General features: G+C 34.0%; 1 protein-coding gene across 1 annotated transcript in view; it reads left to right on the top strand.

The window, feature by feature from the left end:
* LOC101900285 (uncharacterized) overlaps positions 1-21,461 on the top strand; it is a 510,960-nt gene that overhangs the window by 19,416 nt on the left and 470,083 nt on the right. Inside the window, exon 2 of the mRNA XM_059129113.1 lies at positions 8,172-9,943. The gene's annotated coding sequence lies outside the window, so the exon portion shown is untranslated. The remainder of the gene's footprint in view (positions 1-8,171; positions 9,944-21,461) is intronic.

The raw sequence follows: 21,461 nt of genomic DNA, 5'->3' as shown, positions 1-21,461 counted from the left end.
TTTTTAAATTTCTTAAAAATTTAACACTTTTTCCGACTTTATTGCGAATTTTTTAATCATTTTCACTATAGGGAAAGGTGTTACTAAATATTCAATATCCTGCCACCGGAGCTAAAAAACCATTTGGAAATACAATACCAATTTTTAGACAAATCCGCTAAAAAATTTGGCAAAAATCATCAGAACACCGAATATGCTATTCGAAAATGTTTTCCTATACATACCATGCTCCGCTACCGGAGCTAGAATCTATTACGGACTAAAAATACCAATTTTTAGACAAATCCGTGAAAAAATCTGGCAAAAATCATCAAAACACCGAATATGGAGAGGTGTCGTTATATGGGGGCTATACCAAAAACGTGGGCCCATATATACTATCTACCGACACCGGAGCTAGAACCCATTATGACCTAAAAATATCAAAATTTTAGACAAATTCGCGAAGAAATGTGGCGAAAATTTGAAAAATACGGAATATCGGGAGGTACCGTTATGTTGGGGCTATACAAAAACGTGAACCTATACATACAATGTTTCGCCACCGTTGCTAGAACCCATTTTGACCTATACATACCAATTCTTAGAAAAATTCATGAAAAAATGTGGCGAAAATCATTAAAATACCGAATATCGGGAGGTACCGACTATACCAAAACGTGGACCGATATATCTTATTTACAATACCACAATATAAATTGTTCCTCCAAAATTTTAAGCTCCACGTCAAATAATGTGGGCTGTATGGAGATTTCAACAGACATACGGACGGCCATCGTTAAATTTTTATTTAATTTTTTTTTTTTCATCTTTTTTAGAAAGATTCTTCTTAGATGCTGCAGCAACACTGCACATAAGCAAATCAAATTATTAATTTAGATAAAAAAGATACCAGTTTAACCCACTGTTCATTTGGAGAACAAATAAAATCTAAAAACAAAAATAAAGCTTTTATCCCATGAAATCACATCGTCAAAATATGTTACAAATTCAGCAGTGTTTGTAAAAGCTTCCTCTACTTCCGTAAATGCTGAAAATGTCTTGCCCTCTCCCAGCCACAATTTATGTGGCCACAGACTTTCTCTAAGCATTCTTTACTTTCTCTCTCGTGCGCTCTCCCACTCTCTTTCTCTTTGTACATTATTCAATGCTAACGTAAATGTCTTGAGTCAGCTTGCCCAGGACTCTTGTCTGATGTTGTGCGATGGCATGCCGTTAGTTGGAACAAGGACGCGTAACGTATTACATTGCTTTCACCCGCTAACGAAGTTATGAACGTCGGTTAAACGTTTGAGCACGGTGTGTAATAAAAGCAGCTACAATTGTGTGGCTGACTTGCTGGCTGGCTGCTGTGTTACAATTGACATTCAAGTGTAATAGAAGAAGAAACACACAGAAAAAAAAGAAGAAAAGAAAAACAACCCCTCATCCCCGCTCCCGTTTTAATATAAATAAAAGTGTGTGTTCTTTTGCTTTGGTGTGTGAGTGTGTATAACAGTTAGCCGAACGCAATGAAATAAATGAAATGAAAACAAATGAGAAAGCTATCACTTAAATTAACTAAAATTAAAATGGCTTTGCTTGGCTGATTTCATGAAATTTTATAATGTCATCTTGTCATTTTGTCTTGTGCTTGTTTTTCGTCGCTATCATCATCGTCATCAGTCTCTGTGCTTTTGTGATTTTCTTATCCGTTTTGCCTTGCAATTGTCCTTTTGCCACACGGTACGGTCTTCCACGAGCAGGGAGTGTGTATGTGTGTGTGTGTTTGTTGATGCTTTCCAAAAAGGAAAGAAGAAATTGAAAGAATAGGCAAAAATGTGGAGCAGAGGTTAAAGGGAGGTTAAAAATTGTTTTTCTTTGGAAAATAGCTGAGAAAGTGAATTGGAGAATTGCTGGCTGAATGATATGTGTGTGTGGGTGTGCATAACTGTGTTTGGCTCTCTTCAAAAGGGAAATGTGACGAAGTAGAAACAAAAAAAACTCAAGGCAAATAATAACAAATAAGAGATAATTTGCAATAAAAACATAGTAATATTAAACATGGAGGAAAAGTAAACAAAGAAATATAAACATAAAATGAAAACACATCAATGAGAATAACAAAATACCGAGCAAAATATTTATAAAGAAATTAGCTACGCACCCATACACCCAAACAAATGCACTACAAATGGCCTTGTTTTAGTTTTTCGTCATTTTCCGTCCTCTTTACCTTGTTTTTAGTTTTATTTTTCTGGCATTTGTTGTTATCGTTGTGTGTTTTCCTACCTTTCATTTTCTTTCACATGATTTTTGTTTTTGTTGTTTTTTTCTTTTTTTGCAAATATTTACCCATTCACCGAGATGAATATAACAAAATATACTATAAACGTGCTGTTGTTGTTGGCGTTTTTTACATAAATTGTGGAATTGAGAGAAAAATTAAATTTGTTATGAGAAATGTGTGCCACAATTTTTTTTGCAAAAATATGCAAAAAATACAAAAACAACGAAAAATGTTGAAAAGAATCCAAGTGACGCCAAAACTATTTGGCAATAAATATATGGGCCCACAATAAGCAAATTGTTCGAATCTTAAATTTATGAGAATTTAAAGTGGGAAAATATAAATGTGTGTGTTTGTGTGTGTGTTTTCAATGCAAAGAGAGAAAATAAAAAAGGTAAATCACATAAATTGGGTGATATGGCTATGAAGGTTATCAGGGCAAAGGTAAATGTAATTTATTTAACTGACAGACAAACAAACAAATATTTTCAAACCACATCGAATGCGAAAGTTATGAGACTGTATAATTCGAGTAATTTATTATGTTTTCTCAATTTTGAAAAATGAAATTTTTCCCCAATAAAATCGAATGTGAATCTTATCAAACGGTGTTATCTTCTTCCTTTATTTTTAAGGCTAAGGTTGTCTTGGCTTTTTCCAATGTTCTCTTTTATGTTTATTGACCTCTGACGTGGGCCATAAACATTAATTATTAAAGCGTAAACGTGTTTAGCATGACATCCAAATAACTGAGAGCAACATTTATACCAGAATGGAATGTTAATGTTTTATATTTAAATTTACGTCACTACCTGTAATATATGTATATATGTGTGCATATATAAATAGATTCATCGTGTGAGGAGCTTCGCAGACTAAATTTTTTGGGTGTTATGATAGCTGTAAATTGGGACAACTTAGCTAGTCGGTTTGCTGATGGATATATATTTTCAGATTCATATTTATTCCAAAATATGTTAACTAAAACTTGGGTGTCCTTAGTTTCCCTATACTGAGAATTATATATAATTTACGATTCTGCATTCCCATTTGTCGGGTTGCTATAAGAACGATCTTTCCAAACCGCCATGCCCGGAATTTGTAGAAAGTCAGAACCTTATATGCCATTAACTACCATTATTCACAATTTTTATCTTTTTGGGAGAGGTTAGCCGTATTGTCAATTTCTTGCAGATAATTTCAGCGTACAAAGTACACAGTTCGGTCTATATTGGATACTCATTTCCCTTCTAACCTGGTATGCGAATAGCTCAAAAGTTTTGAAGTTTTGGACGAATATATCCAAAATCATACATTGGAAGAAATATTAAGAGATCGTATGTTTTAAGATCAGTAAATAAAATCACATATTTCAGAGGGTCAAAATGTTGACCCCTTAAGGGAGATACGAGCAAGATTTGTCCGATATTCTTTACTTTTTCCATTTGACTCTATATTAATTTAAATACAGACTCCGCCCTTATAAGGTTTTTAAATCCTCTACCTTACATAGTAAGGAGGGTATAATGAGTTCGACATTCCGCCTGTATCTCATCGAAATAATGATTTTAGACCTTTCTAAGACGATTTATCCATCTCCTCAGTCCGCCTGTCCGTCTGTATAGGTAAACAATATTTTATTGTTCCCATAGAACGGTATTCTCCGGTATATATATCCTCAAAATTTCGTATTTAAAGTTAGTAATGGGTACTACAGCTTATGACAAAAATTTCAATATAAAATTTCAATTATATATAAATTTCAACGATATCTCCCCATATTCGGAGTTTTGAAGATTTTGAGGACGTTATTCATCGGAATTATTTCAAATTTTTTCTAATTTCAAATTGTTTCGTATATGAAGCTCGTAATGGATACTATAACCTATGATGGACAATTATTTATTTAGGCATATAACGGCACCCCCATTTATTCGTTATTTTGATGATATTAGCGACTTTTTTCACCGGATATGACAAAGAATTACTTATGCAGGACCATAAGACGGTTTTCAATTGAACGTTATTCTTGACGGAATTTGTTGAAAATTTTTAAAGTTCCTTCAAATTGGTAGGGGATATTAAAAAGTCCTGCCCGCCAAATCTAAGCTGCTTTTTTACTTGTTTTAACTAGTGCTTATTGGCATAATCTAAGGTTGAGCAAAATATTTGTAAGAACATATTAGAAACTCTTTATAGTGTACTTTTCAGGCAAACTACGTCGACTTCAAATGTCTTGAAATCGATTTCGTCCATAGAGTCATGGGATATTCAAATTACATATTAAATTATTAAAAAAATAGCTGCAGAAATCATGACCCTCATAGAATAATTATCCCAGACGATCAGAAATTTCTGCAATCCCGTCTATTTACAATTACTATATTACTGATGCATTTCACTATGTCTCCCAGAAACATTTATCATTCTCGAATACTACCATCTGCACTTAAAATTTCCCACCTCCTCAGACCATGACTCGAAAATTGTCGCACAGTGTCTTAATTCTAGGGCTTATAAAATTGCATTGATTTCTAAAGTGGTCTATTGGTTTATATCATTATATTTTTTATATTTTAGAAAACTATGTTTGATGAAAAAACATTTCATGCATTTTATGGTAACGGATATTTCTGGTCCATTTCAGTCACAGAGTAATGCCATATTGTTATTCTAAAAGATTATCTTTGAATAAAAAATTCCCTCATAGTAAGCTATATCTTCAAAATCCAACTCCATATGCCCATGAAATCAGCATTTGTAAAGTTCAGAAGTAGCATTTTGATGTATTTTTGATTTATCGGAAAGCGAGTTTTCAGAATTTTTCAAATAAAAGTTTTGATATATTAAAATAGGTAAATATTTTTCGATACATAACCCAATGGTAAGACTAGTTTTTCCTAAAATAAAACCTCATACAAATTCAGTTTCGATTGATCTTTACTTGTGAACTGTAGGCTCTGTAGCAGATCAGCGTTCGATGCATTCTATTTTATGAGGATCGAACAAAATTCGCGAACTGAACACAGAACCAAGGGAATAATGGACGAAATACTGTATGGTAGGACTTCATCGGGAATTTTCTAATTTCTTACATCAAATATTCCACTTTGGAATCTAATGAGATCTGCTATCGTGTATAATTACAAGATTCAGCTGAAAAAAGTTAACATAGCATGCTAAAATAAGCTTCAACTTTGTAGCCATATACGTGTGTTGGACGACCTTTTGTGGACTTTGTTTTTTTTATAACAAAAAAATACATTAGAAAACGTCAGAAAAAAAAACGATAGGAAGACGTCTATCATTTTGGAAAAAAATGGCTATTTGTTGTAAAATGATGCTGAAATTTTATGTTTATGATGGGGTATTCGCATATACATTGTTTCAGAACGTCACCTTTCTGCGAGCTCATCTTACGGGACATCTTCAAATATTTTCATGCAATTTTTTAACTTTATTTTATTTTTTTCTTTTTAATATTCAGAATTTATTGGTTTGAACATAAAAATTCCAAAAATAGTGGTTATGGAAATACAATTCAAGTAAAATAAATTTTTTAAACTAAACAAGCTGTAAATGCTGCCACATTCACTTGTCAAAAATTTCAAAGATATATTTCTTGAAAATGTGTAATTACAAAAGTAAAGAGCTTTTCTTGGGTAAAGCAATTTATTATGTGCTTATAATTAGTTTCTGATTTAGTTTGCTTTCCTTTATACTAATTTGCATATCGCATATAAATATTTGAAACCGGCTTTTATGGCTTCAACTCAGAGATGTTTATTTATCAGTAAAAGCAAAACATTTTCTTGGTATTCCAACATTCTTTTCATGGCGCTAACAAACATCTATGGCCGTGGAAGAAAATTTACCACCCACTTTTCGCACACACACACACAAATATTGGGGCTTATTTAAAAATTCATTTTCCAAAGAAAAAATCCCATTTGAAAACACGTATGTGGCGTATACTTGATACGCGGCTGTCAATTGAAAGAACAAATCAATCATACGCTCCCATGGCATGGGGTTTTTATACCCTACACCACATAGTGGTAAGGGTATTATGTCTTTGTGCATTTGTTTGTAACATGGAGAAGGAAACGAGATAGACCCATAGTTACTTTTGAGAACCTTCATAGAATCACTTTCTGAGTCGATTTATGCATGTCAGTCCGTCTGTCCGTCCGTCCGTCCGTCCGTCCGTCTGTCCATGTATTCTTGTGAACAAAATGCAGGTCGCATTTATTATCCGATTGAGATGAAATTTTCTAAACAATATTTTTTTGGCCCAGGGACGAACCCTATTGAAATTGGTGAGAATCGGATCAAATTTAGATATAGCTCCCATATATATCTTCATCCGATTTCGGGTTAAATGTGCACCAAATATCCAAATTACCTGAATTTTGGCACACCCAACCGAGTTCGGCCTAGAAGCAAGTATATCAAATTTGGAGAAAATCGGTTCAGATATAGCTATAGCTCCTATATATATCTTTCATCCGATTTGATCTTTAAGTCCCTCACATTCCTACTATGCACTTCACAACCGTGATATTTGGTACCAGGTATTAGATGGAGCACAGAAATAGCTGTTTTAAATTTTATCGAAATCGGTTCAGATTTGGATATAGCTCCCATATATATCTTCATCCGATTTCGGGTTAATTGACCACCAAATGGCCAATATCAGCCCAAATGGCCCGAATTTTGGCACATGTGACCGAGATTAGCCTTAAAGCAAATACAACAAATTTGGAGAAAATCGGTTCAGAAACAGCTATAGCTCCCATATATATATTCATCCGATTTCGGGTTAAATGTGCACCAAATGTCCACTATCAGTCCAAATTACCTGAATTTTGGCACACCCAACCGAGTTCGGCCTAGATGCAAGTATATCAAATTTGGAGAAAATCGGTTCAGATATAGCTATAGCTCCCATATATATCTTTCATTCGATTTGGTGTTTAAGCCTCTCACATTCGTAATATGCACTCCACAAGAATGATATTTGGTACCAGATATAAGATACAGCCCAGAAATAGCTGTTTGTAATTTTATCGAAATCGGTTCAGAATTGGATATAGCTCCCATATATATATTTTTCTGATTTCGGGTTAATTGTGCACCAAATGGCCGATATAAGTCCAAATGGACTGAATTTTAGTACATCGGACCAAATTCAGCCTAGAAGCAAGTATATCAAATTTAGTGAAAATCGGTTCAGATATAGATATAGCAACCATATACATGTTTCATCCGATTTAGAGTTTTAGTCCCACACATTCGTAATATTCACTCCACAACCGTGATATTTGGTACCAGGTATTAGATGGAGCACAGGAATAGCTGTTTTAAATTTTATCGAAATCGGTTCAGATTTGGATATAGCTCTCATATATATCTTCATCCGATTTCAGGTTAAATGTGCACTAAATGGTCAATATCAGCCCAAATCACCAGTCTAGAAGCTAATACGTAAAATTTGGAGAAACCCGGTTCAGAGATAGCTATAGTTCGTAAAATGCACGATAGAATTAGATAGATTTTGATTTTGTACCAAATATCTCATAGAGCTCTGAAATGCCCTGTATAAACCTTTTTATGAGAGCTCTACTAAATATGCATAGTGGTGTAGGGTATCATATAGTCGGCCCCGCCCGACTTTTAAGCTTTCCTTACTGGTTTATTTTTATGTGTTTAGTCGGGGGGGCTTTACCTTGATGTGTATGTGTGTGTGATTGTGATGTGCCTTGTGAATATTTTTGATGGATCACTTGGGTATTGATTTATGACATATTTTGATATATGTATGGCTGTCTGTGTGTGTGAAATGTTAAATTCGAAGCTTATTTATAATTGTTTTTCTTTTTCATTTTCATATCTTTTACAGTTTGCGTATCTAAACAAAAGACATTGAAAACAAAGTTAAGAAACAAAACACCAATAAAATCAAATAAAACTCAAAATTTATGAGGTGAAAATAAAAAAGAACAACATCATCAACAACAACATTAAAGTTTATTTTTTGTTCTTCCATTTTTGTTTTTGTGTTGGTTATTGGTTTGCCAACCATCAGTAAATCTTAATTTTCCGGTTATTTGATTTGTTTCAGTTCGAAAAATTGTTACGCTCAAAATGTGTATTTGTATGTTGGCATTAATATTTGTAACAATGACTTATGGCGTGGTGCAGTGTTTACGTCATTGCCGTAAATCCAAAGAAAAGAAAAATAAACAAGAATAAAATGAAAAAACAAAATGGGCAAGGATGGTGTTTAGAGTGGCAGACAAGGCAAATGATCAGATAGGACCTCGAGTAAAAAGTGTAGAAAATAATAATTTATCTTAATCTTTAAAGGGAAAGAAAAAAACGGCTGACTGACTGGCTGCTTGATTTTAAGCCAAATAAAAAATGGAAAAGAGAAATGAAAAAATTCTAGTTAAAAATAAATAAAAAAATATCCAAGAGCAAAAAAAAAATAAAAATATGAAAACTGCCAAGCAACCGTGAACAAAATGTCAAACTGAATAACAACAAGCTCTACGAGGTCATCAACATAAATTACAACGAACCTGACCACCAACTCTGAGCAAAAAGTCAAAGCATTAAACAAATGTCATGATTTTCTTATCTATTTTCAACTTAATTTTTTTATATCTCCACAAAACAGATATCCAGGGAAGGAGATTAATGAAATGTTCTCAGAATGCAGCAGAAATGTGAAAAAAATAAATAAAGAATATGGAAAAGTTTAAAATTACATAAATTAAGTATGCCATAGATATAACTTATTAAAAATCAGTATTGGCAAAAGGAGTGCTCAAATTCTTACAGGATCTCATAAAATAATAAAATTAAAGAAAATAAGCCCAAATATATAATAAACTAAACTAAAAAAATATATAGTCAAATTGAATCAAAGAGGTTTATGGCAAAATAATCCTCCTGACAAATGACCGGAATTTAATTGAGGCAAATCTTTAAATTATTTCCTAAAAGAAATATAATATTTAAACAAAATTGATATTTGTGGTAACGCGCGGGAAAAAGGCCACAACCGGTGAATAATCGTAAACAAGTAAATTAAAAAAAAAATAACTCAAAAAATTATTTTTTATAAAGTGCGCCAAAAATAAAAGCAGTGCCAACTTTACATAAAAATCAAAGTCGAATGTCTCATTAAAACAAATAATAAAAAAGGATATACATTTTATTAACGACACTCCCTGCTAAAGATAAAATAATTTAAGAGGAACGATACAGAATTATCAACGATAAGATATTAATTATAAATTAATTTAAACACATGTAGAAAGATTTTGAAATCACGTACTTAAATCTGTGTGTGGAAGGAAATAAATAATTAAAGAAAATACATACAACATAATATTAAATTAAATCTGAAATAATATCTTACAATGTAATGACGTGATATTGAAGCTCAAATTCATAAACAAGTGTAGAATATTGAAAATAGTAGTTAAAAATAATAAAAGCAAATAATCGAATGACAAAAATGAATTTAACCTGAATAAACCAAGGAATGCAGAGCAATTAGTAAAACATTCGATCAAGAGGACCGACGATTTTGAATTTATTAGCAACTATAAAACCGAAGGATATTGGATTTTAAGGCAGTGTGGAAATAAGGTCATCAGAAAGGTAAGCTACGATTTGCTTCTATAAATTTGGTATATATTTTTATATATTTAAACTTTTTTAAAATAAAACCAGTAAGGAAAGCTCAAAAGTCGGGCGGGGCCGACTATATGATACCCTACACCACTATGCATATTTAGTAGAGCTCTCGTAAAAAGGTTTATACAGGGCATTTCAGAGCTCTATGAGATATTTGGTACAAAATCAAAATCTATCTAATTCTATTGTGCATTTTACGAACTATAGCTATCTCTGAACCGGGTTTCTCCAAATTTTACGTATTAGCTTCTAGACTGGTGATTTGGGCTGATATTGACCATTTAGTGCACATTTAACCCGAAATTGGATGAAGATATATATGGGAGCTATATCCAAATCTGAACCGATTTCGATAAAATTTAAAACAGCTATTCCCGTGCTCCATCTAATACCTGGTACCAAATATCACGGTTGTGGAGTGAATATTACGAATGTATGGGACTAAAACACTAAATCGGATGGAACATATATATGGTTGCTATATCTATATCTGAACCGATTTTCACTAAATTTGATATACTTGCTTCTAGGCTGAATTTGGTCCGATGTACTAAAATTCAGTCCATTTGGACTTATATCGGCCATTTGGTGCGCAATTAACCCGAAATCGGATGAAGATATATATGGGAGCTATATCCAAATCTGAACCGATTTCGATAAAATTACAAACAGCTATTTCTGGGCTGTATCTTATATCTGGTACCAAATATCATTCTTGTGGAGTCCAAATTTGTTGTATTTGCTTTAAGGATAATTTCGGTCACATGTGCCAAAATTCGGGCCATTTGGGCTGATATTGGCCATTTGGTGGTCAATTAACCCGAAATCGGATGAAGATATATATGGGAGCTATATCCAAATCTGAACCGATTTCGATAAAATTTAAAACAGCTATTTCTTTGCTCCATCTAATACCTGGTACCAAATATCACGGTTGGGGAGTGCATAGTAGGAATGAGAGGGACTTAAAGATCAAATCGGATGAAAGATATATATGGGAGCTATAGCTATATCTGAACCGATTTTCTCCAAATTTGATATACTCGCTTCTTGGGTGTGCCAAAATTCAGGTAATTTGGACTGATAGTGAACATTTGGTGCACATTTAACCCGAAATCGGATGAAGATATATATGGGAGCTATATCTAAATTTGATCCGATTCTCACCAATTTCAATAGGGTTCGTCCTTGGGCCAAAAAAAATATTGTTTGGAAAATTTCATCTCAATCGGATAATAAATGCGACCTGCATTTTGTTCACAAGAATACATGGACAGACGGACGGACGGACAGACGGACTGACATGCATAAACCGACTCAGAAAGTGATTCTATGGAGGTTCTCAAAAGTAACTATGGGTCTATCTCGTTTCCTTCTCCATGTTACAAACAAATGCACAAAGGTATAATACCCTTACCACTATGTGGTGTAGGGTATAAAAACAGTAAAGACAAACTTAAAGTCGGGCGGGCTGTCTTTATGATACCCTACACCACTTTGCTAATTTAGTTGAGCTCCACATAATAATTAAAAGTTTTTATGGGAGAATTCAATCATACGCCCTATGATTATAATTATAATTTAAAATTCAAAGGACTAACTATGCCGAAGCATTTGTATCTTCTAAATTCGGACTTGTATTGCCCATTTGGTGTAAAATTAATTTGAAATCAGATAAGGATATATATGGGAGCTATATCCAAATCTGAACCGATCTAGATAAAATTTAGCAAAGATATTTCTGAGCTGTATTTGATATATTTCCCTGAATATCGTTGTTACGGAGTGCATATCACGGTTGTTGGTAACAAATACAACGAATCGGATGAACAATATATATGGGAGCTATAGCTATATCTGAACCGATGTTCACCAAATTTGGCTTACTACCTTTTAGACTAAATTCGGCCGTATGTGCCAAATTCCATCTCATTTGGGCAAATATTAGACGTTCGGTGCACAATAAAAGGTAAATCGGACGAAGTTATATATGGGAGCTATATCCAAATCTGAACCGATCTCGATAAAATTTAGCAGAGATATTGCTGAGCTGCATTTGATATATTTCCCCAAATATTGTATATTGCGAGCTATAGCTCACATATATTATGTTTTATCCGATTTGGATTCCGCACATTCATAATATGCACTCCACAAGAATGATATTGTACCAGATATTAGATACAGCCCAGAAATGCCAAATTGTATTGAAAGCTCCCGTATATCTTCAAACGTATATCTTCAAGTAGTTGTGCACCAAATTTCCAATATGAGCCCAAATGACCTGAATTTCTGCACATGCAACCGAATTAAATCTAGCAAGTACATACAATTTGTTGAAAATCGGTTCCCACATACTTAGGCTGCAGTCTACAAAAAATTATATTTGGTATCGGAAGTTAGATACAGCCCAGAAATACCTCTGCTAAATTGTATCAGGATCAATTCAAATTTTGATATAGCTCCTATATATCTTCAACCGATTCCGGGTTAATTGTGCTCAAAATTGCCAGTATAAGTCCAAATGACCTGAATTTTGGCAAATCCAACCGAATTTCGTCTAGAAGAAAGTATATCAAATTTGATAAAAATCGATTCAGATATAGCTATAGCTCCCATATACTTAGACTGTTTCATCCAATTTGATGTTTAAATCGCTCACTTTCGTAACATGCAAATTTTATCAAGATAGGTTCATATTTGGATAAAGCGGCCATATATACCTTGATCCGATTTCAGGTTACTGTGCACCAAATAGCTAATATTAGTCCAAATAGAGTGAGTTGTGGCATATTCGAACGAGTTCAGTCTAGAAAAAAGTACACCAAACAGTCGTACAAAATCGGTTCAGATATAGCCATAGCTCCCATATATATATATATATTTCATCTGATTTGGGGTTTAAAGTCCCTCACACAGGTAATATGCAGATTTGGATATAGCTTCCATATACATCTTCAACCGATTTCGGGTTAATTGTACACCAAATGACCAATATTAGCCCAAATGGACTGAATTTTGGCAATTCCGTCTCAATTCATCCTAGAAACAGGTACTTCAAATTTGGTGAAAATCGGATCATCACTTGCAGTCCGAAAAAACCTCTGCCAAATTTAATGGAGATCGGTTGAGATTTTTATAAACCTCCGGTATACCGAACTTTATCATTAGGTGGAACTCCGTCCGGTATATCTATTTATCCAATAAATATTTTTCAATATAATTCTTATCGAAGTCATAACATGCTCTATACAACAATTTTATTTGGAAAAAAAAGGTAAAAAGAACTTCGTCAAATTTGTTGTCGATACAGAGTTGAATACGAAGTTCCACCTCCCAAATTATGAATATTCTAAAGCCATGATACGCATTCAAATAAGGTTCATAGCTGTTATGACCTACTTACCTCCCTACTTCTGTCTGTCTGTCTGTTGAAATCAAATGCAGCCCATATTATTTGACGTAGAGCTTTTAAATTTGTCATCGTTGTCTGCATTGTGTTTAGGATGGTTGGTATTATGTTATTTTAATGGTTTTATCCTCATTTTTTCAGCAATTTGTCTAAAAATTGGTACTTGTAGTTCGTTATGGGTTCTAGCTCCAGTGGCGGAACATTGCATATATAGGTCCTGGTTTTCGTAAAGCCCCATATAAGGGTACCCCTTGATATGCGATATGTTGATGATTTTACACCATATTTTTCCAGGGATTTGTCTAAAAATTGGTATTTGCAGTTCGTAATGGGTTCCAGCTTCGGTGACAAAATATAGCCTCCACGGTTTTTCCCGATATTTGGTATTTTTAAGGTTTTACCAACATTTTCACACGTTTTTATACCCTACACCACATAGTGGTAAGGGTATTATGTCTTTGTGCATTTGTTTGTAACATGGAGAAGGAAACGAGATAGACCCATAGTTACTTTTGAGAACCTTCATAGAATCACTTTCTGAGTCGATTTATGCATGTCAGTCCGTCTGTCCGTCCGTCCGTCCGTCCGTCTGTCCATGTATTCTTGTGAACAAAATGCAGGTCGCATTTATTATCCGATTGAGATGAAATTTTCTAAACAATATTTTTTTGGCCCAGGGACGAACCCTATTGAAATTGGTGAGAATCGGATCAAATTTAGATATAGCTCCCATATATATCTTCATCCGATTTCGGGTTAAATGTGCACCAAATATCCAAATTACCTGAATTTTGGCACACCCAACCGAGTTCGGCCTAGAAGCAAGTATATCAAATTTGGAGAAAATCGGTTCAGATATAGCTATAGCTCCTATATATATCTTTCATCCGATTTGATCTTTAAGTCCCTCACATTCCTACTATGCACTTCACAACCGTGATATTTGGTACCAGGTATTAGATGGAGCACAGAAATAGCTGTTTTAAATTTTATCGAAATCGGTTCAGATTTGGATATAGCTCCCATATATATCTTCATCCGATTTCGGGTTAATTGACCACCAAATGGCCAATATCAGCCCAAATGGCCCGAATTTTGGCACATGTGACCGAGATTAGCCTTAAAGCAAATACAACAAATTTGGAGAAAATCGGTTCAGAAACAGCTATAGCTCCCATATATATATTCATCCGATTTCGGGTTAAATGTGCACCAAATGTCCACTATCAGTCCAAATTACCTGAATTTTGGCACACCCAACCGAGTTCGGCCTAGATGCAAGTATGTCAAATTTGGAGAAAATCGGTTCAGATATAGCTATAGCTCCCATATATATCTTTCATTCGATTTGGTGTTTAAGCCTCTCACATTCGTAATATGCACTCCACAAGAATGATATTTGGTACCAGATATAAGATACAGCCCAGAAATAGCTGTTTGTAATTTTATCGAAATCGGTTCAGAATTGGATATAGCTCCCATATATATATTTTTCTGATTTCGGGTTAATTGTGCACCAAATGGCCGATATAAGTCCAAATGGACTGAATTTTAGTACATCGGACCAAATTCAGCCTAGAAGCAAGTATATCAAATTTAGTGAAAATCGGTTCAGATATAGATATAGCAACCATATACATGTTTCATCCGATTTAGAGTTTTAGTCCCACACATTCGTAATATTCACTCCACAACCGTGATATTTGGTACCAGGTATTAGATGGAGCACAGGAATAGCTGTTTTAAATTTTATCGAAATCGGTTCAGATTTGGATATAGCTCTCATATATATCTTCATCCGATTTCAGGTTAAATGTGCACTAAATGGTCAATATCAGCCCAAATCACCAGTCTAGAAGCTAATACGTAAAATTTGGAGAAACCCGGTTCAGAGATAGCTATAGTTCGTAAAATGCACGATAGAATTAGATAGATTTTGATTTTGTACCAAATATCTCATGGAGCTCTGAAATGCCCTGTATAAACCTTTTTATGAGAGCTCTACTAAATATGCATAGTGGTGTAGGGTATCATATAGTCGGCCCCGCCCGACTTTTAAGCTTTCCTTACTGGTTTTTAATTGGTAGTTTGTAATGTGTTCTAGCTCCGGTGGCAGAACATTGAATATCTAGGTCGACGTTTTCCTATAGCGCACATACACATAACAACACCTTCGGATATTTGGTGTTTTAACGATTTAAGCCACATTTTCTAATGATATGTGTGAAATTTTGTAATTATACTTCATAATGGGTTCTACAACCGGTACCAAAACATTGTACATATTGGTTAACGGTTTCTATACAACGGTTCGGTATTTGATATATAGACCGATATTCGGTATTTCGGCATAATTCTTGTCACATTTACCCATGAAATGATGTCCAAATTTGTATTTAAGAATCGCAATAGATTCGTATATAATTGTATAAAATATATATAGGCTCCCCTCTTTTTTTTATAGAAAATTTAATTGGAAGTGGAAAGTTCCGGAAATCGAGGTGTCTTATTTATGTCGAATATTTTGGTAATATTTTCATTTCATTAAGTTATTTCTATGCGAATATCAAGAAAGTTCACGTTTCAATTTAGAAGCGTAATATTCCAAGTATAATATACAATAGAAATTATTAAAAGCCCTTTTGTAAAATAATGTCTTCAGGTATCCCTTTTGTATACATTTTTCTCCAATTCGATATTAAAGACATATAAGCAAAGGCCATAGTCGTGCGGTGCTGACCATGTGATACCCTATAACACTAGAATAGTTTGGAAGCCCACTTATGTCAAAATCCATGTATAACCAGTAAAGAAAGTCCTAAAGTCGGACGTGGCCGACTTTATGATACCCTACAGCACTTTGCTAATTTAGTTGAGCTCCACATAACAATTAAAAGATTTGATGGGAGAATTTAATCATACACGCTATGATTATAATTGTAATTTAAAGTTCAAAGAACTAAATGTGCCGAAGCATTTGTATATTTTAAATTCGGACTTGTAAAGATATTTCTGAGCTGTATTTGATATATTTCCCTGAATATCGATGTTACGGAGTGCTTATTACGACTGTGGGTAACAAATACACCAAATCAGATGAACAATATATATGGGAGCTATAGCTATATCTGAACCGATCTTCACCGATTATCTATAATTTCAATAGGGTTCGTCCTTGGGCCAAACCAATGTTGTTTGGAAAATTTCATCTGGATCGGGCATTAAATGCGACCTGTACTTTGTTTACAAAAATACATGGACAGACGGACGGACATGCATAAATCGACTCAGAATGTGATTCTATGCAGATCATCAAAAGGAACTATGGGTCTATTTCGTTTCCTTCTGCCTGTTACAAACAAATGCACAAAGACATAATACCCTGACCACCTTGTGTTGTAGGGTATAAAATAATTTCTTGATATAATTTATCTTCATAATTATACCCTACACCACATAGTGGTAAGGATATTATGTCTTTGTGCATTTGTTTGTAACATGGAGAAGGAAACGAGATAGACCCATAGTTACTTTTGAGAACCTTCATAGAATCACTTTCTGAGTCGATTTATGCATGTCAGTCCGTCTGTCCGTCCGTCCGTCCGTCCGTCCGTCTGTCCATGTATTCTTGTGAACAAAATGCAGGTCGCATTTATTATCCGATTGAGATGAAATTTTCCAAACAATATTTTTTTGGCCCAAGGACGAACCCTATTGAAATTGGTGAGAATCGGATCAAATTTAGATATAGCTCCCATATATATCTTCATCCGATTTCGGGTTAAATGTGCACCAAATGTCCACTATCAGTCCAAATTACCTGAATTTTGGCACACCCAACCGAGTTCAGCCTAGAAGCAAGTATGTCAAATTTGGAGAAAATCGGTTCAGATATAGCTATAGCTCCCATATAGATCTTTCATCCGATTTGATCTTTAAGTCCCTCACATTCCTACTATGCACTCCACAACCGTGATATTTGGTACCAGGTATTAGATGGAGCACAGAAATAGCTGTTTTAAATTTTATCGAAATCGGTTCAGATTTGGATATAGCTCCCATATATATCTTCATCCAATTTCGGGTTAATTGACCACCAAATGGCCAATATCAGCCCAAATGGCCCGAATTTTGGCACATGTGACCGAGATTAGCCTTAAAGCAAATACAACAAATTTGGAGAAAATCGGTTCTGATTTGGATATAGCTCCCATATATATCTTCATCCGATTTCGGGTTAAATGTGCACCAAATGTCCACTATCAGTCCAAATTACCTGAATTTTGGCACACCCAACCGAGTTCGGCCTAGAAGCAAGTATATCAAATTTGGAGAAAATCGGTTCAGATATAGCTATAGCTCCCATACATATCTTTCATCCGATTTGGTGTTTAAGCCTCTCACATTCGTAATATGCACTCCACAAGAATGATATTTGGTACCAGATATAAGATACAGTCCAGAAATAGCTGTTTGTAATTTTATCGAAATTGGTTCAGATTTGGATATAGCTCCCATATATATCTTCATCCGATTTCGGGTTAATTGTGCACCAAATGGCCGATATAAGTCCAAATGGACTGAATTTTAGTACATCGGACCAAATTCAGCCTAGAAGCAAGTATATCAAATTTAGTGAAAAGCGGTTCAGATATAGATATAGCAACCATATATATGTTTCATCCGATTTAGAGTTTTAGTCCCATACATTCGTAATATTCACTCCACAACCGTGATATTTGGTACCAGGTATTAGATGGAGCACAGGAATAGCTGTTTTAAATTTTATCGAAATCGGTTCAGATTTGGATATAGCTCTCATATATATCTTCATCCGATTTCGGGTTAAATGTGCACTAAATGGTCAATATCAGCCCAAATCACCAGTCTAGAAGCTAATACGTAAAATTTGGAGAAACCCGGTTCAGAGATAGCTACAGTTCGTAAAATGCACGATAGAATTAGATAGATTTTGATTTTGTACCAAATATCTCATAGAGCTCTGAAATGCCATGTATAAACCTTTTTACGAGAGCTCTACTAAATATGCATAGTGGTGTAGGGTATCATATAGTCGGCCCCGCCCGACTTTTGAGCTTTCCTTACTGGTTTAACTTAAAATTGTGACTTCTGGGCAAGAAAATTCTTTACTAATAACCATTTTATTAATTTCAAACCTTTAATCTATCTCCATCCTGCCAACCTTTTCAATCTCCAAACAAAAACAAAAAAATAATGACCATGAAAACTTTCCGTTATAAGCCAAATGATATCAAATTCTTAGCATATTTTCATGGATTTATAATTTTTCTCAATTAACTGTATTTCAGCATCCATTTATCATGTGCCCTTATTTTTTATTTTTTATATTTTCTATTTTTTTTTCTTCTTATTTTTTCGTTTCCTTCAATTATGTGTTCTAAGGCTTAGACATAATCTTCGGCTTAAATAACGAAACCAAAGGGCAAAATTCAAAAGAAAAATCCAAAAGAATGAAAAACAAAATCAACTAGGACAAGATGGAACTTTTCATTCCTGCAATTTTTGATGAGAAGGCTTAGAACAAAGAATGGCAAAAGCAATGAAAAAAAACCGAGCCGAAAACAACATAACAAAATCGATGAGCCTTCTTAGCACGACCAGGCCAAGTTAAGTTTTGTCGGGCAAAGTGAAAAAGTGTTTATTAAAGTTTTATGCTGAGTTATTGGAATTTTCTGGGGAAAATCTCTTAAATAACACCACAAAGACAAACAGAAAGTTCCTAAGAAGTTTCATCCGCACACATATATATATATATATACACTGGTGGCCAAAACTAAAGCAACTTAAATCGCAAAGACGATAAATGTCTGTAACTTTTACAAAAATAAACAAATCGTAATTATTTTTCCAGTTTTAAATGAGGGGTTTAATTTACTTTTAAGAAACTAAAAATAAAAATACAAAAATAATTTTGAATGAAAAATAATATGTGGAAAACTAAAATGACCCAATTTTTGCTTGGTCAAAACTAAAGCAACTTTTGATTTTTTATTTTAAAATAATTAAGTTTTGGCTAGTAGTCGATAGCATAACCATTATTTTTGATAGCAGCTGCACACCTACGAGGCATTGAATCTATAACACGCTCAATTTGATCCTTGGGTGTGCTTTCCTAGGCACCCCGAATTCTTCAGAAAATGTTGTGCTTATTTATTTCCGAATCTCGCTTGATCTTCTTATCTACGATACTCCAAAGGTTTTCTATGGAGTTTAGGTCAGGTGATTGTGCCGGCCATAACAAAACATCAATTTTTGACTCTCGCAACCAATATTTGACAAGTTTTGATACAAGTTTGAGATCATTGTCATGCTGAAACACCCAAATAACATTATTTTTTATATAAAAATGAATTTTGGTTTTATGCTTTAGGTTTTTAAAAAGTGAATAAAGTACCTAATTTAAAGCACGAAAAACTTTCTCATTTTCTTAATTTTTAAAAAAGGTACAGGGCATTCATTCTCCCTGTAATTTCAGTTGCTTTAGTTTTGGCCACCAGTGTATATACATTTTGGGATAAGCCAAATAACACACACACACACACACACATAAGTGAAAAAGTAACAAAAACCATGTCACAAACTATAAAGTAGGCCCTCACACACATGGCTTGTTCTACTTTGTCATGATGTCAGTGAATGACCCATCTTACGAAGTGGAATTGCCGAGGAGATACAGAAATGTCTTACATAGATAAAAATATAAGCCAAAACTTCCATAGGATTATGGCACCAAACAAAAAATCATCCAGCCAGTTGTGTAGTTTTGGTGGGAAATGGTGAAAAAAAGTTTGTTTTAGAAATGAATTAGTTGTGATTTTTTTTTTTTTTTTTTTTTTTTTTTTTGAAGAATTCTAAGTTTCTTTTTTTGGATTATTCCAAATGAAAAACAAACAAATGAAAATTGAAAAGTTATCTTGAATCTTAATTTCAGACTCTGTTGATCACACCATCATATGTCAAACTAAATTTGGAGAATAAATCTGTCAAATTTTCATAAGAAGATTTAAGGCACCAAAATTTTGAAATACCAAATCTTAGCTTAATATGTTCTGCAAAATATAGTTGTATGGAATTATGAACCTCATAATTTTGATAAATTTAAGGAGACCCTCCAAGAATTGTGAGAAAAAATGACGTTATTATACCCTCCACCATACTATGGTGTATTAATTTTGGCATTCCGTTTGTAACTCCTCGATATACTCATGTCAGACCCAACAAAGTATATATATTCTTGATCAGCATAAAATTCTAAGACGATTTAGCCATGTCCGTCTATCTGTGTGTCTGTCTGTCCGTCTGTCTGTCTATTGTAATCACGCTATCTTTCGAACAAATTGAGATAGAAGGAAAAAATTTTGCACACATGTATATTTTGCCAGTAGGCAAGTTAAGTTCGTAAATGGGCCATGTAGGTCCAAGTTATCATATAGTCCCCATATAACGGTACCTCCCGATATTCGGTATTTTGATGATTTTAGCGACATTATTCACCGGAATTGTTTCAAATTTGATATTTAAAGTTCGTGATGAATACTACAGCCTAAGACAGAAAATTATCTGTGCAGGTCCACGTCTTCGTGTAGCCCCCATATAACGGTACCCCCCGATATTCGGTATTTTGATGATTTTACGACATTATTTACCGGGATGGTTTCAAATTTCGCATGTGAAGTTCGTAATGGATACTTCAGCCCATGCCAGAAAATTGTCTGTGCAGGTCCAAGTCTTCGTATAGCCCCCATATAACGGTACCCCCATGTTCGGTATTTTGATGATTTTAGCTACATTATAAACAGATTTTTCTTCAAGTTTCGCATTTATATATTGTAATAACTTATGACAAAAGTTACCTGGGCAGGTCCACGTCGTCTTATAATTTGGTATTTTTAAAATTTTAACAGAATTTTTAACGGATTTTATTTATTTATTTTTTTATTTTTTTTTTTTTTTGGAAATTGCCAAATTTGTACCGAACTTACAGCTTTTTTACTTGTTTTTATAATCACGTATACCACAACCTGATGC

The sequence above is a fragment of the Musca domestica genome, unplaced genomic scaffold (assembly GCF_030504385.1).
Source record: "Musca domestica strain aabys unplaced genomic scaffold, Musca_domestica.polishedcontigs.V.1.1 6, whole genome shotgun sequence".
In the NCBI taxonomy this organism is placed as follows: Eukaryota; Metazoa; Arthropoda; class Insecta; order Diptera; family Muscidae; genus Musca; species Musca domestica.
Note: the sequence above shows the minus strand (reverse complement) of the source record. Positions and strands in the feature narration are given on the sequence as shown.